Consider the following 24,066-nt stretch of genomic DNA (forward strand, 5'->3'; position numbering starts at 1 on the left):
TATTTCTACTCTTGTCCCTCAAATCCATTCTTCAGTCAGTGGCCAGATGATCTTTTAAAATTTAAATCAGATTATATCACTCTCTGGGCTTAAAGCTATATCCTTGGCTCTGCCATTGCATTCTGAAAAAAATTTCTTGCTGGAGCCTTATTATAAAGCCTAATGGATCTAGCTTTTTAAAAAGCCTCTCTTGTTTACTATTTTGTTCTAATCTTTCTACCCTTCAATGAACTCTAGTCACACTGGCTTTCTGCATATTCCAGAGTATTTGAAATCCTTCCCACTTCAGGGCCTTTGCACTTGCTGTTCTGCCTGCTTTGAACACATTTCCCTGTATCTGGACATAGCTGTCACCTTCTCACCTTCAGGGTCTCAGTGTAGAGGTAGCTTTTCCTTATAGATCTCTCCCAGCTCACTGTTTATGGTGGTTCTCCCTGTCTCCCTGTTTTCCTGCAGCCACTTTATTTCTTCCCACTAAATTCAATCTGGAAATTTTATTTGTTTGCTTGTTAGTTGTCTTATCACACGGAACGGTAGCATCTCTGAGGGAAGGGATGGTGTTTGTCTTACGACTGAACCTCCTGGGTCTAGTACACAGGATGGCGTGTAGTGGATACTAGAAATATTTCTTAAGTGGCTGAGTAAATACATGAATAAATAAATAACCTAAGGGAAAAATCAATAATATGTTGTAGGAATTCAGAGTGGTTGAACCACTTGGCACTAGTGCTAGACTTAACAGAGTCCTTTCAAATATCTGAAACAAGGGGTCTAGGATGGGCAGAGCCTCGCTTCATAGAACTTTTGAGTAAGCATTTTAAACACACAGGTGAAGACGTAAATGCACTAGGTTGCAAATGCTGCATATACTTTTTCGAAGGCTCTTACAGATGGAGAAGCTACAGTCTTCCTGAAGACCCGGTCCAGATCTATGACTCAGTCTGATGAGAGGGTATGAAGGTGGAAGAATGCTACAAAGAATTTTGGAATCAGAGGGATGGGAGTTCACATTCCGGGGCTGTCGGTTCTAGCTGTACCACAAAAGACAACTTACTTAACTTTCTCAGTTTTTACTTCCTCTTCTATGAAATAGAACTAACAATGTCCATCTTATAGATTGACAGCAAGAATTAGGTAAGATAGGGTCAGTAAGGTTCCTAGAGGTTTCCTGATATTTACTAGGCAGTGGTTCTCTTTCATCTTTAAAATTGTGTTTGCTAGGCTGGGTGTGGTGGCTCACACCTGTAATTCTAGCACTTTGGGGGGCTGAGGCGGGAGGATCACTTGAGCTCAGGAGTTTGAGACCAGTCTGGGCAACATGGTAAAACCCTGTCTCTACAAAAAATACAAAAATTAGCCAGGTGTGCTGGCTTGTGCCTATAGTCCCAGCTACTTGGGGGGCTGAGGTGGGAAGATGGCTTGAATCTAGGAGATGGAGGTTGCAGTGAGCCGAGATGGCACCACTACACTCCAGCCTAGGAGACAGAGCGAGACCCTGTCTCAAAAAAAAAAAAAAAAAAAAAAAAAAAGTGTTCTCTTATTTGGTCATTTGTATATACAGGAAAAGTTGGACAACATCATTTTAATATATTTTCTTTTAATATAGTAATTACATCAGCCTTCTGTTTGTATTTTGACTGTTACTTCTGACAATTTGAAATCAATATGCAAATTAACTGAGTCATCCCAAATCAAGGTACAAGAGGCAGACAAGGCACAAGGGCACCTGTGGTTGGGCAGTTTGTACCTGCTGGCGGTGCCTCTGTTGCTTACTGGTAGAGGCCTGGCGTTGGAGGTCTTGGCCTTGGGGCTGGGGTGACCCATGTCCCTGGTGGAGGCAAGGGAGCCGAGCTGGAGCCATGGCCAGTGAGGTGGTAACTGCTAGGCCTGACCATTGCTGTTGAAGGATTTGCGGGTCATTATATTTTGGAAACCAGGAAGCATATGGAGCCTCAGGTAAAACAAGTTTTTCAAAGTCTACTGAAATCTGCCCTCAATGATGGCTATTACAGAGGTGTCTGAACCCAAAGTGACAAAATGAGAAGCAGAGGCGCAAGTCCTCCTGCCAATAAAGAAAGAATAAGAGATGCTCATAAACAAATTATTCTCTTAAATCACATCACTCAGATAAAGGAGAATGTCCTTACATAGCAGCCAAAATCTATGAAGCTAAAAATTTACGAGAAGATCAAGGTAAGAAAATAAGTAAATGTATGATGAATTTTAAGTTCTTATTAGTTTACACAGATGATTACCAATTTCTCATAATAAAATGTCTCAAATCTATAATTTAAAAAAATAATTTAGCATAAGCTAAATCAAAGCTCTGGCTAAGAAAAAGACATAGACAAGAAGGCCTTTTGTTCATTCACATCACAGCTACGCATATAACAGTTGCTCAATAAAGACCATCTGATACCTCATTTGCCAAGGAGCAGATGCACTGACAAAAACAGAGTGGTGAACAAATCTTAATTACATCAATAATAACAAAAATAGCTTTAAAGGAGTTAGTCACATTCCATTTATAAAATAATTTGCTTGAAATTGTGAAACACTGGCATATGAGAATTCAATATGTAAGGTGACATTTGTGTTTTATGTACGGACTGATCTTTCATGAGGTAACACTGGCTTGGAGCATATTAAACATTCTGAGGGGTGAGATGACTCTTTAAAAGCAAAAACACCTATTAATAACTTATACCATTAAAAATAGTATCATGATCATTCCAAAATCCTAAAGCCATCGCCTGTATCAAACTCTGACATGCCGAAGGAAATGAATACGGAAGCAAGTAAAGGATTTGTCATCAGATTACTTGGATTCTAGCCTTGACTCTGAAACTTGTCAAGAATATGGCATAGCCAAGTTACTTATTCAAGCTCTGAGACAGAGTTTCCCAACCTCGGCACTGGCGACATTTTGGACTGAACAATTCTTTGTCTTGTGGGGGATAATGGGCAGCATTCCTGACCTATACCCACTGGACTCCCATAGCTCTAACCCTTCCCCAAGTCATGACAATCAAAAATGTCTCCAGAGATTGTCAAAGATACCCTGGGGGTCAAAATCACCCCAGTTGAGAACTGCTGGTCTAATTCAGTTTTTAAAATCCCTTCTTCTATAATGAGATAAGATAGGTGAACATTTCGTTAACTTAAAGTGCTTCACACTCTTCAAATGTTTTCCCCACCATCATTTCCATTCCTGCTTCCTACTTTTGGTATCTGCATTGCATAAAAGCCAGCTAGCTTTTAACAGTCTTAGTAGAAGGCTCTCTTTGCCCCTTGTCCTCAGAGTTTCCCTATCCAATTTCCTATGGGCCTTGTGAAATTACAAAATAATTGTATAAACTATTATACTATTCATTTTAAATATTTCGGTGCCTGATATTGGTTTAGGGTCTTAACCCTCCCACTGTTATTTGCAAAGAGGTAAGTAAAAGAGGTAAGAGCCTAACTGTTAGAATTCCAGATGAGAGGACAGTGAGGGAGATCATTTGTAGAAGGGGTAATTTTCAGTAGCCTTCATTAAATCACATCATATTGCTGTGACTGCTTATTCTTACTATTATCCAAATGTGGGGGTAATATGAAGTTTGATAAACTATTCTTTTGAGAAACTCAACCACTTTTTTATACAGCAATATAGTGTAGTAACTAAGAACATAAACTCTGGAACTAAACTGTCTAGGCTCAGATCATGCTTTTACTACTTAGGAGTTGTGTGACTTTGGGAAAGTTAATCTCTCTGTAACTCAGTTTCCTTCTTTGTAAAAATGGGATACTATAACTATATATATCGCATAGAGTTGTTGTAAAGATGTGCAGTGCTTAGAACGATGCCTGACACGTAAAATACACCAGGCGGGACAGGTGCTTGGGCATATGTCAGTGAGACACTCATGAATAGACCAGAGTTAGCCACATGTTCTATTAAGTGAAGCTCTGTGCCTTCCTGGACCCATTGTTTCAAGCAATTACAAAGGATTCTGTTAAGACTAAGACAACTGCTGTGTAGTTCTGCCACTCTGAAGTCCTACAACACATCATGATGCCTCACAAAGCATACGGGTGACACCAAACAGACACAGAAGGGGGATGATATATTGAACTCATTTATTCATAGTTCTTTACTAAATACCTCCTATATATTAGGCTTTGTGCTATTTTTTTTTTCTTGAGACAGAGTCTCGCTCTGTTGCCCAGGCTGGAGTGCAGTGCTGCAATCTAGGCTCACTGCAAGCTCCACCTCCCAGATTCACGCCATTCTCCTGCCTCAGCTTCCCGAGTAGCTGGGACTACAGGTGCCCGCCACCATGCCCGGCTAATTTTTTTGTATTTTCAGTAGAGACAGGGTTTCACCGTGTTAGCCAGGATGGTCTCGATCTCCTGACCTCGTGATCCGCCCGCCTCGGCCTCCCAAAGTGCTGGGATTACAGGCTTGAGCCGTCGCGCCTGGCAAGCTTTGTGCTATTTTTTAGTGATGTGAAAATTATTCTTTTTGTTCTCAAGCTCATAATAAATCATTACTTTTGATGATTATATATCTAGAAATAATGCCAATGTGTTCTATACAATAACATACACATTTCTATAAGTGCACAGTAAAATGAGCATTACTGTTTCCAATGGGAAAGCTGTTTGACAAACTATCTAGGTATAAAGATGGGCAGGGACCCAGAGCTGGCCAGTCAGGAGACCCTATTCTCTTGTCTATAGTGATTGGTGTAGAAGCATGCCATCAAAACCAGGAGCTCTTTGAGAAAACAATCTCTTTCTGCTGGGATTGCTAAATTTGGAAGATGGGAATCTAGAATTGTTGGCAATTATTTTGCCTACCATATAGAGAAAGCATGCCTTAAGGAAGCCATCCAAAGACAAACAGAGCCCAAGAGAAAGAGAGAAAGAGAAGAAGAGACCTTATGACATTTTTGAGCCCATTTCTGTCCATGGTGAAGTCAACACCTTGGATGCCCCAGTTATATAAACCAATAATTTAAGATATTAGAAATTGAGTTTTCAGCCCTTACAACAGGAAGAGTGCAATCTTTCCAAGAAATTAGTGAACTTGTTCAGGTGACAGTGGTAGTGAAAGTAGAATGGAAGGAATGGATTCTGAAGATGATTCTGTGATGACTGCCTTGATAGAACTTTTTGGTAGAAGATTGATGAATGCTATCTATAATGGAAGAATAACCATACAGTTCTGAATATGAAAAAAAAAGTACCTGATATTTCTTCATACACAGCTGTATCACATAATTTTGGCTATATTTTTCTGCATATAAAGGCTACGTATACAATTTTACCTGTTGCTTTTAATGTGTTTTATGTGATTTTTTTTTTTTTTTTTTTTTTTGAGACAGAGTCTTGCTGTGTCACCCAGGCTGGAGTGCAGTGGCACGATCTCGGCTCACTGCAACTTCCAACTCCTGGGTACATGCGATTCTCTCACCTCAGCCTCCCTGACAGCTAGGCATGCACCCCCAGGTCTAGCTAATATTTTGTATTTTTAGTAGAGATGGGGTTTCACCATGTAGCCCAGGCTGGTCTGAAACTTCTGACCTCAAGTGATCTGAGGGCCTCAGCCTCCCCAAGTGCTCGGATTCCAGGAGTGAGCCACCACACTCGGCCAATGTTTTATGGGATTTTTATAAGCCAGAGATAAGCTATAAAGCTAGCATTTGGCCTTGGGGTACAAATTTGGCTAGCTCAAGGAAAAATGTGAAATGCAACTCAATATAAATACTTAGATATTTTCTTCCTTTCCAGTTGGATCCTCTACCAACTTAGAAAAATGGTTTTTCCACTAATATTACATTCTTTTTTTTTCATGAATATAGTACCTAAATCCAGTCCAAGGATAGTGATACAGGAGTTAAGGAGAAATTACTTAGGCAGATAGTGAGGGTACGGGAGTCCTCGGTGAGGTTTTCCCTTTTTTTTTTTTTTGAGACGGAGTCTCGTTCTGTCACCTAGGCTGGAGTGCAGTGCTGCAGTCTAGGCTCACTGCAAACTCTACCTCCCGGGTTCACGTCATTCTCCTGCCTCAGCCTCCCAAGTAGCTGGGACTACAGGCACCCGCCACCAAGCCCGGCTAATTTTTTGTATTTTTAGTAGAGATGGGGTTTCACCGTGTTAGCCAGGATGGTCTCGATCTCCTGACCTCGTGATCTGCCCGCCTCGGCCTGCCAAAGTGCTGGTATTACAGGCGTGAGCCACCACGCCCAGCCAAGGTTTTCCTTTTAATGAAAAGCAGCCCCCAAATCATTTTCTTTTCTAACAAACAGCAGCTTGTAAAATCGAGCTGCAGACATAGACAAGCAAGCTGGAAGCGTGCATGGGTGAATGCTGGCAGCTGTGCCAATAGGAAAAGACTACCTGGGACTAGGCATGTTTAAAATAGTGGCTCCATCTTCCCTTCTCTTTGCCAGCCACGTGTACAGCAAGAAGCAGACAACACGGTGGTGCTGGCCAGGCAAAGACCTCATTTGCATATTAGGGTGGTCCAGCCAGCTTCCCCATGAGTTATGTAAACGTCACACCTGGTCTATCCAATCTTTGGGCCCCACGTAAATCAGATACCGCCTCCTCAAGCCTGTCTATAAAATCTGGTGTACTCCAACACAAGCCGGAAGTCCCATTTGAACGTTCCTCTCTCGCAAGAGAGGGAGCTGTTCTTTCTCTTTCTTTTGCCTATTAAACTTCGGCTCTAAACTCACTCCTTGTGTATGTCCGTGTCCTTAATTTTCTTGGCATGAGATGTCAAACGTCGGTATTACCTCAGACAACAACGCCACTTTAATAGCTTTATTTTCATGTTTGTTTCTGGATGAGATTTCAAAGTTTCCTTTATGGTCCATCTCATCTTGGTTTCCTCAAGTTAGACTACTGACTGACTTGTACCTATTAGGGTGATATTGAACTTTGAGCTCCTCCTCATACTTATGAATAGTGATGGAGTAAGATAAAAAGAATTGAAAATGTAAATCTGTTCTTGCCTTAGAACAGGTTAGTCCTGACCTACCTGTGGGCCCTTTTTAAATTACTGGTGGCAACAGAGAAAAGTCAAAGATGATAAAGCAGCAAGTAGTAAAAATACAGACGTGACACAAGACTTAATTTTCCCTACATGAAAAGAGGTCATCTAATTCACAACACAGTAAATTACCTAGAGCATAGAGAAACAGTTGTTCCTTCACTGTCATTTGGAGATTTTGGATCCACAGAGGATAGGAACAAATCTGGACTCATGAGATAAATTGAATCTATCTTTCTTCATATGAGGCTCTGAGTTGCAGCCATTGAAGAATTGACATTGTCAGTCCTATAAATCAAAACCAGTCTGGGGACACAGGACCTTTAAAAATGCTGATCTTTTCTTTTGGGGGTGGCTTTAGTAACACAGGACAAAAGCTGCCAACTTCACTCTATCATCCAAAAGAGGAGGATTATCCCAAAATGGAGACCTGTGACTTTTCTGAGCAGTTCAGCAGGAAGCCTAACTGCTGTAGAGGGAGACAGCGTATCCTTGCTTGCCTTTAAGTCACACTGAAACACTTCCTTAGAAATAAATTCCTTTAGAATACAACTTAGAAAACCACTTCTCCCCTTCTGCAAAGAGAAATTATGGAGTGATCATTTCCTTTCAACAAACAAACAAAATACACAAAAAAGTGACAAACTGTTATGTTAAATTTTAAATCATCTTTATTATTGTTAGATCAAGAATAAAGTTAGCTCACTTAAAATTATGTGCAATTAAAAAAAAAAAACCAAAAAAACTCAAAGGGCCTTAAAAGGCTTCTACTCTCTTTTACACATGATCGGTTCCGGAAAACATGTTTGAAAGCTGAAAGCCTGAAAGTGAAACAATAGATTTACGCATTACAAGGGAGGCTAGACTCCTGAAGAGCTAAAATTTATTACAAAATCTCAAACATAGTTAAAAGAATTACTGCTACCGTCACCAAGTAGCCCCATTTTTCTAAGATGGTTTAATTATTTTTTTCTGTCTCTTTTCTTTTCTCATTCCCCTGGTTCCCCACTTCCTACTTAGCCCTTTAGAAATGCAAATATAGCCTTTTACCTCCCCTTCACCAGACACTCCCTACAGGGCAAGTTCATCTAACTATGTGCTTAGGCGCTCCAGAAAGAAACTTTCACCCACCAGGAGGCTGCCTCAATTTTATAAAACTCCCTCCCACCAGGTGACTGCCTCAAGAGATAGGAAACTCCTTCCCACCTGGTGAGTTTGCACCACAAAGGTGCCAGCAGTCACAAACTCGACCACCTCGTAGATAAGGCACCAGAGCTATCACGTTTTGCTTGCTTCCTCCTCTACCTTTTAAAAGTACCCCCTTTCTGTTCCAAAAGTGAAGTGGTATACTTAAGGCAGGACATCTGTATTTCTTTCCCCAAGCTAGCTTTGGAAAAAATCACTTTCTTTATACCAGACCTCACTCTTGTTAATTGAACTCTGCAAGCAGCGAGGGACTAACTTACATTTCAGTAAGATTACTTCTCAGCTTAAGCAAACTGGGAGGATGGCAGAGGGGAGGATGGCAGAGGGGAGGATGGCAGAGCTGTCACAGGAGGCCTGGCTCCAGGAAGGAAAGACTGCTGACCCCAGGGGCCATCAGCGATGCCCTAGAATGAGGGCGGTTAGACAGGCATCCCCCAACCAAAGGTCTCACGTACATCATAAGGCAGGACAGAATTGGGCATGTGTCAGCGAGCCCGTCATTAATAGACCAGAGGAACTTCACAGCCACAGATGCGCTTGCTTTTTCTACACAATTAAAATAACAATCTAATAATTAATTGTATGATTTCATATAAAAGCCCATTCCTGGCTAATTGTGACATACGGGAAGATAGGGCAATACTGGCAACATATCCCCTCAGGGCACCAATAGGCTGGAGGAGACAGGCAGCAACCCCCTTGAGCAGATGGTGGGTTTTCTAGCTCCCATCTATGCCTGGCTTGAACCTCTCTTTAATGTTCCTACCAGGCCCCTGCAGGCCTTTGAGACTGTGAACCCTGACTTTAAACCAGTAGCAGCATGTGCCTGAGTACATGGGGCAGGGATTTAGGGTAGCCTGTGGTTATGAGGCCACGATCTATCCCCTCTTCAATGTTTCCACTCAAGACATACTGGACAGAGAGAACAGAGCAATGCAGTGGGAGGGGACAATGGGTGTGGTGTGGTAGTAGTTTCCTATGGCTGCCATAGCAACACACCACAAACCAGGCACTTTATAACAATAAAGATCTATACTCTGGCAGTGGTGGAGGATGGCAGTCTGACATGAAGGTATTGGCCAGGTTGGTTGCTGCTGGAGGCTCTGCAGGAGAAACCCTTTGGTTCTTTCCCAGCTTCTGGTGGCTGTTGGCCCTTTTGTTTTTTGGTGTTCCTTGTCTTGCAGAGGCATCACTCCAATCTCTGTCTCCATCATCACGTGGTGCGGATGTGTGTCTCTTTACACTGTCTTCCCTCTATATCCAAATTTCCCTCTCCTTACATAAGGACATCAGTCATTGGATTAGGGCCTATGCAATCCAGTATGATCTCATCTTAACTTGATTATATCTGCAAAGGGCCCAAATAAGGTCACATTTTGAGATTCTAGGTGAATATGATTTTTACAGGGACACTGTTTAACCCATAACAGGTATCAAGAAGGGAAACCCCCCAGGGCTGTTAGACCTTGTTTGAAGCCCTTAGACGAGGGGCAGAGGAAGTGATACGCAGGAGGGGTTCTGCTTTTGTGGGCCTGGCACCACCTCCCATACCCACTGCTCAGCCTCCTTCCAGCCTGTAGAAGGCTTGGCCTTTTCCCCAACAGCAGCTAACAGAGACTTGCAATTATTGCTCTCTCGGTGATATAGTAACAATCATAGGAAGAGTATAAAAGACAGTTTGGGGGTGGTAATGGGTAATGTATCAAAGAATAAAGGTCCAGTAGGAAAAAAAAGATTAGGGCCTGCCTGAAATTTTAATTTCTTCGGTAATTAACCCAGTTTGTTGGTTGGATTAAACTACATCTCTCATTTGATCTTTTTCTTGTTACTCTGGCCAAGTAATAAATATTTACTTTGGTATTAAAATTATAACCAAAATAAGACAGAGGAGGATCTACACCAAAATGGTAACCTATAGTTTTCTAAGCTGTTCTGCCTGAAAGCTGAACTGCTTATGAGAAAGTCATTGTCTTTACTTGCCCTTGAGGCAAAAGCAATACAGCATAATTTTGGAATACAATGCCCAAGAAATAGCCACAATGTGGAAGGAGTGGAGAGGTGACAATGAAGAGACAGAGATAAAGATTCATATATTCAACCTATCAACAGGAGAATTAGCCTGTGACCGCAAGAGCTGACATATGGATGCAGTACAGGGGTCTCTGGCTTTGTGCCAGTTGAGAAATTAGAAAAGCCTGGCAGATTAATTGGCATGGGTAGGCTGTATGCTATAGACCTACCTGATAGCAAATAACACTAAGACTTTTCTCTGAAAAGAAAAAAAAAAAAGACTTGTTTTGGTTTGAATTTCCTTGGCTATCATCTCTTTTCATAAAATTCAAAAGGTATTTTAACTTTTAGCTGAAATTTGCCCAAGCTTACATACTTCATTTCAAAAGATACGTGGAAATTCTCAGCATGATGGGAAGGAATGAATTATTTTGAATTATAGAATGAAAGATTGTTTTGTGGTAATGTGCAATTTATAAAGAGTCAATTGAGACCTCTAGAAGATGGCTTTGCTCCCCGTCTTAAGGAAAAAAAAGGTATTTTGGATAACAAATTTAAATGTAGGTCAATAAGAAGACACCTACTCCAGGGGTAATTTCAGGCAAACCTGTCATTGATCTTTCCGTGTAGTCTCTGTGGTAGCAATAGACATCACCATTGAACAGACACCCTGGTGACAAAGTTCCCTTAGAGATAATTTGCTTTCTGTTGTAAGATTTGGGTTTAATAAACTGCTGAACAACCTGTGCATTTCAGGCCACCTGAAGAACAAGCTGCGTTCAGACCCTATTGCCCTTGTCTGCAGCATTACTCAAAAGAGAAAATAAACTTGTGTTTGTTTAACCTGGTTTGATCCAGGTTTAACTTCCTCTGAACAACAGTTTGAAAGCCCTTTAAAATAACCTGGAAATAACTCTCTGCCTGGGGCTGGATGAGTATTAAAGATCACAGAGTTAATTTTAATTATTCTTTGTGACACAGTGCACGATGAACATGAGAAATACTTTTCTTGGGCTGGTAAAATTTTGTGATTTTATTTATTCACGTGGTAAGCATATAATACTAAAAACACCACGTCTTTGGGAAAAGGAAATAAAGTAAAGGACATGTTGGGATGTCGTTTTGCCTAAAATTTGTTTCTTAAATTGCTATATTTAATTGATGCAAGATCTCTCCATGTTTCCATTAATATAAGATTTAGAATTCCTTTCTTCTGAGAATTTAGGACCTGAGACAATTTCAGCATAATTCCATAAGGCATTGTGAGGATGAATGGGGGTAAGGACAGGAAAGTAATATTATTTAAAGCAATATTATTTGTTATTTTCTATACTTCCATATACTTTTACCAAAGCATCATAATAAGTAATATAACTTTTATAATGAGAAAAAAACATATTAAAATATATAAGGCACTCAGGAAGCTTTAGATAACAAAATCAGGAGAGTAGAGTAGCTTGTAAAAGAATAGTTTAATAACAAAGTGCAGCTGTTTCTAGAAATAATTAGAAATAAAGAGGACATGGACAGAAATGGACCAAGAGACCCAGAAGAAAAACTGTAAATATACTAAGTTGAGTATTGGGTGCAAGGAGATGCTTAAGAAGTTTATTAAGCACCTACAACATCCTATTGGGTGCTGTTGGCTGCTTGCATTTATTATCTCATTTAATCTGCACAATTCTGAGGAGTATCATTATCCTAATTTTTCAGTTAAGAAAAATGAAATCCAGAGAAGTAAATTAAAACATCCAAGGTCAATGTCATTTACAAGATATAGAGTGGAGTTTTGAGCTCAGGGCTCACTACAGAGCCTGTACCCTTCCTACCATGCTATCCTTCAGTGTTGGAGGGTATAGGAAAGAAATAAAACAAGAAGTAAAAAATGTAACCACATTTAAGAGATTTTCTTTAAATTTACCATTAGATCTTTGGTTATAATTAAATAGGTCTCTCTTTTTTTTCTGTTTGCTTTCTAATTTTACTTGTTACAGCTTTTCCTAATATTGAGAAATCTGTGTCCCTATTAATGTGTGTCTGAAAGCAGAAGCAAAAGTAGAGAATATGTGAAAAATAACTTGACGTTTAAATCACAGAAGCTTCCTTTACCACTTGGTAACTAAAATGCCTGGAAGACAATATTAATTATTAATTAGAAAGGGGGGCCCACTATGTAGATTATATAATTTAGTAAGGAGAAGAGGTTTCTATAAGACAAATAGCAATATTGGCCATGCCAGAAACAAAAAATGTTTTCATTTTATTGTGCACCCAATTTGCAGCTCTGTGGTGATTGCAGGATCATGCTTTATTTGCTTTAACCCTTAATACCAGAACTTCATAATATTTCTAAGAGAGAAAACGAAAGTGGAATCTACTAGCTCATTCACTTATTATGATAGAACACCACTGTCACGGTCCAGTTAAAATCCCCAAGGTCTCTCCCTGCCCCCTAAAACAGCTGCATCTTTGCCTTCTGGGAAGCACAGAAACTCAGTATCACCAACAGTCATCCATTCTAAGCTTTCCTGAACTGACATCTCTCCATTTCGGCCATATTCATGTACTACCAGACAGCCTAAATCTTTGCCTCTTTATCTGCTAGACATGTGACTTGGGAGTCTCAATCTCTCTGGGCTCCACACTGCCATCTCTAAAATGGGGGTCATAATTAACAAGCACCTCAATTTCACAGTTTTTTTGTGAGAAGGTTAAATGTAAGAATTCCTGTGAAACATTTGTAACTGTGATGGTGCATGGTAAACAACTAGTAATTGTTAGCTGCAATGATCATTTCTGTTATTATTTTCAGTATCATTCTAATAACCAATAGTCACAATATTTTTTAAATGGCTCAAAGTTCAAAATTAAAGAATAAAGGAAACTTGATGTTGCTGTGATACATGGAAACCAGTATCCACTTGCAATAAATAGTGGTAATCATAAAAATAAATGTGATAAAAACCCACCTAAGGTATTATATTCCAGCTAGGTAAACTTGTCTCCCAGGATTCTCAGCCTAGGAACTACTTTTTTTTTTTTTTTTTCAGTAAAGGAGGGATTACTCAGGATTTCAAAAGTGTTCAGACATGCTAGGACCAACCATGAGTTTCCCCTTGATATTCTCAGAAGGAGTGTAAGAGAACTATGGTGCTCAGTGCTTTTTAATGTCTGTATACTGTGTACCGTCCAAGATGATCTGAGTACCTGGAGAAGTGCCAGTCTTGTACCTTGTGAGACACACATCTACGTCAACCATTCTGCCAGGATCAACTTCCTCTCACAATGGTTTGAATAAGTATAAACTGTGTTGGGCAAATCGCATAATGGCCAATTCATGACCTTCCAAAGCTGCCCAATCTATCCACATGGCATTGATGTTACACTGCCTCAATATATCATCACCCCATTTACTCACATGATTTCCAGAACTCAAATCCCAGGTCGTATCCATCTCTCTGTCTCCCTATCATTTTATACAGTCCTTTATATACAAACAGGCACACATTAAATATGTTGATTATTGGATTAAAATTCATTTAGTGTTTAGAATTTTAGAGACATTGAGGACAATTCCTGGGATTAGGACTCATTTCTAATCTTTCTTGATGTGTGGGTAGAAGTCAGAGATTACTTAGTTTTCAGAAGCAAATTATAACATTCTCCCACAAAATGAAGCTGTGCACAATGGTTTTGAACACTTTCAGGCCTTCGGAATACTCTCCACATCACAAAACTAAATAGAGAAATCAGCGTCTGGGATAAACAGAGATGTCACCAAAAATTTTAGTCTCGAGGTTGTATCAGCTGTATTTACTTTTTCTGTAAAGCTCAATAAAGCCTGCTATGTGCTTAAGTTAATACTTGGGTGTTCTCTTCCCAGGGATATTATTTTTATGTTTTCTGTACCTTCAGATCTGTTTTGCATAGGAGAAATTTCCATGATCAACTCCAGTCCTTACAGCAATCCTCCTCTCGTTTCTAAATAATTAGACTCAACTATTTTCTTCCCTAGATAGCAAAGAAAGCGATTTCATTTCAAGGAAGAGCCTTTATTCTTTTCAGACAAACCATCTAAAAAGAACTGTGAAGTCGCACAGGTAATGGCTTCCAATAAATAATTCTCATGATGACAGAACATTTAAGGACTTGATATATGGGTCCTCTCCTATATAACAACCCAAATCTGCAAGGACCTTTTCCTAATTCCAAGGGGAAGTTGATGACCGAAAAAGAGAAGAGCTTAAGAAAGGAGCAGGAAACTCTTATTATTAAAAATGTCTTGGTGGCAAGGTAGAAGATAGTAATTTAGATGCGACAGTGATAAAGGGAATTTGATAAGGATATGAAGGGGAGGGGTTTAAGGAGAACAGTTCATTGTGAACCTGACCTAATTAAAGCAAAGAAGAGGATAATATATGAAGATACTTGCACTATGTACACGTAAAGGAGTTTCCTGGCAAATCCTCCTGTAATAATCAGCACACTACATTTATTGAAAAATCTGGTAAATGGGGCTTTTGTATAAATATTAAACTCAAAAGAACTATGAAAGGAAGATAGTGTTCTGAAAACACTGATAACCTCAAGCAACAAACAAAATGTGCTACAACTGTTTCCAAATAATCCACAGCAGAAACTTATTCAAATTGGATCCCTATAATCAATTTAAAAATGAGATTGGTTAGTATTATCCCTAACGAATCATGCTTTGTTGCACTGTTGAAGTGTCCAATATTTCAGATCAAGTCATGCAGAACTGTTAGACATGTCTACATTGGGTAAATATCAGGAATTTATTAGAATCTTTGAGTGTGTGTGTCTGTATGTGTATGTGTAGGAGTGAGTGTATGTGTCTGTGTGTGTATGAGTTAGCCGCAAAATTAAGGAGCAGAATAATTTTTAACATATAAATGTTACAGTGCTATATAAGAAAATGATGTTAATAGCAAATTCACTTTTTAAAAATTAGGTAACCTGTATAATAAGTGATTCAGGGATACTCGCTGTGTAGTGGTCACATAGCAGAGGGAAACAAAGTTGAAAAGAATATAAAACATCAGGAGGTCTGTATAATTAATCAGCAATCCTACAAAGTATGCCATAAATTAGAGCTGCAATTATACCACTGTGCTTGGAAAATAGGAGGCTGGACTTTTTATATAAGCATTCAGGTTTATTTCTTAATATCTATCTCCAGCATAATGTAAAGTGCACTTCCAGAAATGTGGCTATGAGAGTTAATGCTTTCATTGCTGCTATTTACAAGCTAATTTGCAAATTTTTACAGCATCTTCACAGTCACATTGCAGTTAAGTGGAAGAAAGAAATATCTCGCCATTCTTGAAGTTCCTGTCAAGAAAGAGAACCTTAAAAGTCACTAGAAGATAAAGTTTTTATGGATCCGAAATTTGCTGTGAACCATATTCCTTTTAGGAAAAATGGTATAAAATTTATTTTTAAAATACAGGTTGTTCCTTAACAATTTTCAACTCTGATCCTTTCTATAAACAATATACTTTAACGTATCTATTGCTACTGAATTATTTATTCCAAAGGTTCTATAATTCTGCTTATTGTTTTTCTGTTAGATGTAAAGATTTGCATAGTTTGAAAAAAATGTTTTTTGAATATAAATTACAATTTGTTAGGTTTCTTGCCAGCTTATGGTATACCACTGAATTCCAGATCATTCACTAGCATTACTCTTCTGATGAAAGAGCAATAAGAAAGGCCATATATAGATAGATAGATAGATAGATAGATAGATAGATAGATAGATAGATTAGATAGGTTGACAGACAGATATAGATATTTATAGATACACAGTTGACCCTTGAACAACACGGGTTTGAACTACACGGGTCTGAACTGTGCAAGTCCACTAATACACACATTGTCTTCCACCTCAGCCTACTCGAAGAGGATGAGGATAAGGACTTGTATGATGATGCACTTCCACTTAATTAACGGTAAATATATTTTTCTCTTCCTTATAATTTTCTTAATAACATTTTATTTTCTTTATTGTAAGAATACAGCATAGGCTGGGCGTGCTGGCTCAGGCCTGTAATCCCAGCACTTTGGGAGGCCGAGATGGGCAGATCACCTGAGGTCAGGAGTTTGAGACCAGCCTGGCTAACATGGTGAAACCCTGTCTCTATTAAAAATACAAAATCAGCTGGGCATGGTGGCGGGCACCTGTAATCCCAGCTACTCGGGAGGCTGAGTCAGGAGAATCACTTGAACCCAGGAGGCGGAGGTTGCAGTGAGCTGGGATCACGCCACTGCACTCCAGCCTGGGCAACAGAGTGAGACTTGGTCTCAAAAACAAAAATAATAAAGAATACAGCATATAATCCATATAACATACAAAATATGTGTTAATTGGCTGGGCATGGTTCATGCTTGTAATCTCAGCACTTTGAGAGACTGAGGTGGGCGGATTAGTTGAGCCCAGGTGTTTGAGACCAGCCTGGGCACATTGTGAAACCCCATCTATGCAAAAAATACAAAAATTAGCCAGGTGTAGTGGTGTGCACCTGTAGTCCCAACCACCTGGGAGGCTGAGGTGGGAGGATTGCTTGAGCCCAGCAGGTCGAGGCTGCAGTGAGCTGTAATCAAGCCACTGCACCACTCTAGCATGGGCAACAGAGTAAAACTGTCTCAATTAAAAAAAAAGTGTTTATAAACTGTGTTATCATTAAGGCATTCTAGTCAATAGTAGCCTATTAGTCCACGTGCAGTGGCTCATGCCTATAATCCTAGTGCTTTGGGAAGCTGAGGCAGTAAGATCACTCGATCCTAGGAGTTTGAGACTAGCTTGGGCAACATAGCTAGACCCTGTTTCTACAAAAACTATGAAAGAATCAGCCAGGTGTGGGGGCATGCACTTGTAGTCCCAATTACTTGGGAAGGTGAGGCTAGAGGATTGCTTGAGCCCAGGAGTTAGAGGTTAAAATGAGCTATGATTATGCTGCTGCACTCCAGCCTGGGTGACAGAGGAAGACTGTCTCTCTTAAAACAACAACAACAATAACAAAAACAGTATGATATTGGTAGTTAAGGTTTTGGGGAGTCAAAAGTTGTATGTGAATTTCTTTCTGTGCAGAGGGTTGGTACTCCTAACCCCTTGGTTGTTCAAGGGTCAACTGTATGTGTGTGTGGGTGTATATATACGTATTCAATGCTCTACACAGGGGAAGAGTCTGATTGCAATCTGCTTTTGAGTTCTGACACACATCCAGCCGTTCTCTTACCATCATGCTCCCATGTGGCCTCTCAGATAAGCCCCAATTTATTAGTTTTAATAATTGAAATCATATTCCTAATTTTTTAGCCTTCCCCAACAATAAAATAAGAAAGTAAAAGCCTGTCATTGTTGATCTGTTCTATATTTTAGCCTACCCATGATAAATCCACAGATATTTTTTGAGTACTTGCTATACAAAATGTTCTGTGATAACCACTACAGGGGATTCAAAAGGAAAGAAGCAATGTCATTCTGATCACAATTTTCCTGTGGATTGGACATCTACTGTATTGCCTGCACAGCATCCATTTCTCTTTGTCTAGTAATAATAATAATAACAATAATAATAATCCCTATTTTCCTTTGGGAAATCATGTCTCCCCACTTTCAGACCATGTACTTTGGGTGGCTGTAACACCATTCTCTGGCTGCTGGGGTGTTCATGTGACACAGGCATGGCCAATGATAGAGCATCACACACTCCTGGTTAAAGTGATTGGTTCAGGAGTGGACACCTGACCTAGTCTAGACCAATCAGGATAAATGTGTTTCATCCTAAGACATTTGTTCCAACAACTGGAAAAGAGGTATATGTTTTCTGCTGGGGTTACTAAAATGGTAGATAATCTGCTAGGGGTCATTTGTCTTTCCCCAGGGAATAGTTTGGGTGAGAATGAAACCAACAGAAATGAAGTCTTGATGATATTCCCTTAGCACATACAGCAAACCCTGAAATTTTCAGATACGTGAGCCAGCAGATTCCCTTTGAAATATTATGAAAATAATGTAGAATGAAATGATGGTGATAGTTGCAAAACTTAGTACATTTACTAAAAATCATTGCATTGTACACTTAAAATGAGTGAATTTTATGGAATGTAAATTATACTTCAATAAAGTTGTCAAAAATGCCTCATAAGCCAGTTTGAGTTGGATTTCAGTCATTTGCAACCTGAAGAGTTGTGATGAATACACAGTGTCACTTGTGAGATAGTGTATACAGAGGAAACAATATCTGTGTGTCCATAGATGATGCATCAAATGGCTGAAACACCAGAAGAAGGGGATCAACATGGGTGCCCATCCTGATTATAACTGTCCACCTCCTTGTTTGTCTCCTCACCAGTCTATAAGCTCATGCAATATAGCCTTTTTGCTCTCTGTGTTCAAAACCTTGCACACTAATGACTCAGAGAGGCTGTAAACAAGTTTACTCTGGTGGTGATGGTGGTGGTGGTGGTAGTGGTGGACTCTTGTGACTTCCCTTTCAGTGGCTGATCACAAAAAGTTTTTTCTGACTTATAATACAATTATTCAGAGTTCAGGGTTCATCTTTAGTGCTATTTCTGTTTTTCAGAAAATTCAGGCAAAAAATTACTTAACAAGAGGAACTCTGGACGGTCGAGTGCATCAACCAAACTGGGAAAATCCCCCAGATAACTGCCAAGTTCTTCACCTCACTTTGTCTGTGTAGCTATAGTCTGTGGAGGGATTATACCCTGTATACATTTAGGTTGGCCTTTCCACATTTTTTCCCTTGGTTTTGATGCACTTCCTTGGCTGTTTAGGCATACATCCAAAGCAGAAAATGATAGATTCCGATACTTATCTTACTTTTGAAGAGGGAGCAAAAAGCACATTGTAATCAACTTCCAAGAAACTTAAAAAGTGATTTTTCTTGTGAGGAGAAATATGGTCATGCCCACAGATTCTGTGCTCGGTTCAGCTGCTGACAAACCATTTTTGGAACCGTTCTTGAGATTAGCACAAAAAACAGCAAATGCAATCTCAGCTTATTTGTTCCAGCTGATACCATCTGAACAGAAGCCTGAAGGCAAGGGCTTTTGAGATAAGGCAGACTTCCCTAACTTTCAACTGAAAATGGTCATGGTTCATAGACAGATGACCCACCCCACTTTTAACTGGCACAGCATGAAGTACAAAAGGCGGCACAACTTTGTAACTTTTGTTTTAAGTAAAATCTCAACCAAAATCATTGTCATTAAAAAAAAAAAAAAAAGCAAACAAAACCCCTCTGAAGTAGGTATTTGAAAAACAAAATGCCTTTCTTTCCAGATTTAGACTTCAAGAATGTGTCCATATACACACCAGTTTCTATTGAATTCACCACTAACTTACTGATTAATCATGGGTAAGTTGTACAGTTTTTTCCTCTGAAAAATGATATTGAAACTGCCATTGCAAAATTATAACTGAGACAGTGAAAAGAGATCTGACCTAAACAGCTCCACCTTGCTTCTAACCTCCAAGTTGTCCTTTTTCACTCCTGGGCATTGGGATGGAAACTAAGTTTGGAAGGAACTCAGTTTATAGTTTATAGTTCAAAACAAAGACAATAACAGCCCTTTCCCATAAGAAACCCCATTCTTGCCTGGGGATTAGACCCCAGCTAATTTGTAGGCTAAATTAGCCAAAAGATTAGAAATTATGGTTTAGGAGTCATGTGGCCAGAAGCTACAAAATTCTTCCCTCCCCAAACTGCTCTTGGGGATAATATTACTATTGTAAAATCTAAGACCAGTGCTTGAGATATTTTGCACACCCTGTACTCAATGGATCAGCTGGCTCCACCTAGATCAATAAACTGGCTCATCTGATTTTACAGCCCCCACCCAGGAACTGACTCAGTGCAAGAAGACAGCTATGACTTCCTATGTGTTCATCTCCAACTCAACCAATCAGAACTCCTGACTTACTGCCCCCTGCTCCCCACCAACCCACCAAATTATCCTTAAAAACTCTGATCCCCTAATGCTCAGGGAGAATGATTTGAGTAACAGTAAAACTCCTGTCTCCTACATAGCCAGCTCTGAGTGAATTATACTTTCTCTATTGCAATTCCCCTGTCTTGATAAATCTGCTCTGTCTAGGCAGCAGGCAGGGTGAACCCATTGGGCAGTTACAATATGGCTGAACTTAGTGTCTTCTGGCTTTAGAAGTCCACCAGTCAATATAGTCAAAGCTCAGACATTTTAGCAAAAGGAAATATAATTTGGCTGATTAAAATAATCTGTCTATGTAGAGAAGATACAATGCCTTTTATTTATTCTTTCTTCATTAAAATGTATATTTAATTACTATGGGTACATAATAGGCATATATATTTATGGGATACATGTGACATTTTGATACAGGCATATAATGTGTAATGATCCCATCAGGGTAATTGGGGTATCCATAACCTCATTTATCATTTCTTTGTATTAGGAACATTCAAATTTTGTGCTTTTAGTTATTTCAAAATATACAATAAATTATTGTTGACTATAGTCACCCCATTGTGTTATTGAATAATAGATTTTCTTCATCCTGTCTAACTATATTTTTGTATCCATTAACTATCACCCCTTTTCCACCCCTCTCTCCTTCTGGTAATTGTTATTCTACTTTCTGTCTCCATGAGTTCAATTGTTTCAATTTTTAGCTTCTACATGTGGGTAAGAATGTGCAAAATTTGTCTTTCAGTGCCTGAATGCCTTTTATTTTGTACAACTGAAACTAAATTCAAATGATCAATTGTTTATAGGAAACCTATCCACTAGTCCTCCAAAAATCCAAATATGTCTAACTGAGAGTTATACTAGCTATCAACAGTAAAAAAAATAAAGTTAACTGAAAAATTGAGATTCCTGAACAGTTAAAAGCCAATATTTATTTTTAAAATTTGATACTAACTGGTTTAATCCCCCTTTTCTTTCTTCCGTCTCGCCTTCTCTTCATCTCCGATTCATTCAATGGCTAGTAGTGCTCACTACCTATGGTAGTGTCTCAGTCAATAAAGATGAATTAGAAACAACCCTTCCCTTTAGGAAATTCACAGTCTGGTGAATTTCCACTATCACCACCAATAAATATGAGACAGATAAAATAATGTGGCTCCCTGAAATGATATATGTATCTATAGAGTATCCTGAAAACATAGCAGAGGTCCTGGGTGGGGATGAATCAATGATAATTTTTCATGGAGATGAATTGATTCTTAAGGGATATGTAGGAATTAGATACATACAGGGGACAACATGCAGAAAAGGTGGTAGCTCATTGTCAGAGCATCAACTGTGAGGCAGAAAGGGGGTTGGCGGGTTCAGAAAGGGGCCAGGTCACAAAGACCCTTGCCAGTCACTTAGGAAGCAAAGACTTTATCCCAGGATAAGAACTTAAGGCATGGGAGTGATACCATCAGATTTGCATTTTGGAAAGATCATGCCGGTGAATGAATGAGGAAAATCAATTTGGGTATAAGAAGAAGCCAGTGGAAACCAGGCGGAAACCAGGCAGAAAACCAGGCACATGCTGTCCAAGAGATAGCTAAGCAAATGTGGCTAGTTAAACTTATGTGAAAATTAAGGAAAATTAAAATTTCTCTTCCTCAGTTGCATTGGTCACCTTTCAAGTGCTCAATACCCACATATGGCAAGTGGCTACTGTATTAGATTAGCACAGACATAGAATATTTCCATCACCAGAGAAAGTGCTACTAGACACTGCCAGACTAGACAAGAGAAAACCTGAACTAGGGCAGCAGTGGCCAGGAGGAGCACAAAACAGCACAATTTAGGAGGAAAAGTTAGGAGGAGAATTAACTATTGATTGGATAGCGTGAAATTTGGCTCAGATATGCTTGTCTGCAATGAGACAAAGAATGTGGGAGGAAGTTTTATATGATGGTGATGATCAGCTGAATTTAAGTTTATTGATTCTGAGAGCACAGAGGTAGAAAATGATACCTAAGATAATGCCTTAATTCTATAATTTCATTTTTTAAACATGGCACAGCATAATAGAATCACAGATCACTGGAGTTGGGAAGGGCCAATCATTTCATTTACACATCAGAAAACCTGGTAAGATCTTTTTCTCATTCATTGCTGTATCTTCAGCCCCTCGAGTAGGGCATGATGGAAGCATAGTTAAATTTACTGTGAATGAGTGGGTGAATGTGGTCCAGACAGATGATGTGAAGGGGAAACAACTGCAGTTTGTGGAAGGAGAAACTTGGTTAAATTTCTAGTTGTGTGACTTCAATTAAAGATGTAAGTTTTCTCAACCTCGGTTTCCTCATCTATACCTGAATAATTGGGTCTTTGTAGGGATTTTTAAAAATTAATTTACAAATAAGTTCTTTGAAAACTACAAAGTGCTGCACTTGCTTACAACTGGTGTTTGTTGTTATTATCCAGGGTTATCTAGTTCCTTACTTAAAGTTTGGTTTGAGGTCAGCAGCTATGTTACATATGGGAGCTTATAAGAAACAAACAATCTCAGGCCCCATCCCAAACTTTCTGAATGAGATTCTGCATTTTATTAAGGTTCTCAGGTGATCTATATGCTCCCAAAGTCAGAGAAACACTGAACTACATATTAGGAGACTGGAATTTCACCTCAAGTCTCCCAATTTTAGAGATCAGTGAATGGAAGAGTTGACACAGTTACTAAGCAATTTGGTGAAAAACATATACAATTTTAAGTCTGATTTACTCACATTGGATGTTTATAATTAAACTGATGGCCCTAGGAAATTGCTAGATCCCAGTCTAATTTTCTTATGCAGAACTAGTCTCAGTGGTGGCTAAATTTCTCCAATGAGATTGCCGATTACTTTGGGTGGAGGTAGCGATAAGATGCCAATTGCTTTTCCTCATCATAGGGAATTGAGAGGAAAAGCTCACATATTGTGTATCAGTCAGGTCTGAACATAAATATCCCTGAAATATAAATGTCCCTATGAGTGTTCAAAAACATTACTAGTGCAAATATGGTATTGCATTCATGAAACATATTTGTAGTAAGAACCTACTATGTGTCAGGCGATGTACTAAAGATGCAATAGTGAACAAAACTGATACGGTTCCTCCCTTCATGAAACTTAAACTCTATCAGAAAAGACAATTTATTCTGTGTATGACCATTCTTTAATTCACTAATTCAACAAATACTTCCTGAGCATCCACTGTGGGCTCTGCACTCTTCTGGGAATTAGGCATCCAACAATAAATAAGACAAATAATGCCATTACTCTTAAGGATCTCACATTTCAGTGGAAGGAGAGACTAACAAAAAAGCAAATAAAGCAAATATGAATGTGATAAGTTAGTGCAGTAATATGTGCTAAGAAGAAAATATGGACAGTCTTATGATAGAAATGGACTTTTGGTGTGTGTTGGGGGCACAAAAGCTGATGGAATTTCTTTAGGTTAAACATGGAAGGCCTCTCTTTGTATCACTTGAGCTAAGATCTGATTGATGATAAGTAGCGGTCAGGCAAAGAATGGGGAATGAGAGAGAACATCAAGTGCAAAGGCCCTAAGGAAACAGCAGGATTTGTGTTTTCCTGGAACAGAAAGGCCAGTGGGATGGGTGAGTGGAGTGGTAAGAAATGAGATTGGCTGCTAAGGTTTGAGCTAGATCATGTAATAAGAAATTTAGATTTTCTTTCTAGACCCAACTTGTCGCCAAATAATCACATTCATAAATGTGAAATTATATCATATGAGGTACTGTAAAGGAAAAGTATATAGTATTGTAAATATCT

General features: G+C 39.2%; 1 protein-coding gene and 1 pseudogene across 5 annotated transcripts in view; one reads left to right on the forward strand and one right to left on the reverse strand.

The window, feature by feature from the left end:
* CNTN4 (contactin 4) overlaps positions 1-24,066 on the reverse strand; it is a 992,918-nt gene that overhangs the window by 78,390 nt on the left and 890,462 nt on the right. The window lies entirely within an intron of this gene.
* On the forward strand, positions 777-22,545 carry LOC112132585 (mitochondrial import inner membrane translocase subunit TIM14-like; annotated as a pseudogene).

This window comes from Pongo abelii, chromosome 2, assembly GCF_028885655.2.
Source record: "Pongo abelii isolate AG06213 chromosome 2, NHGRI_mPonAbe1-v2.0_pri, whole genome shotgun sequence".
NCBI lineage: Eukaryota > Metazoa > Chordata > Mammalia > Primates > Hominidae > Pongo > Pongo abelii.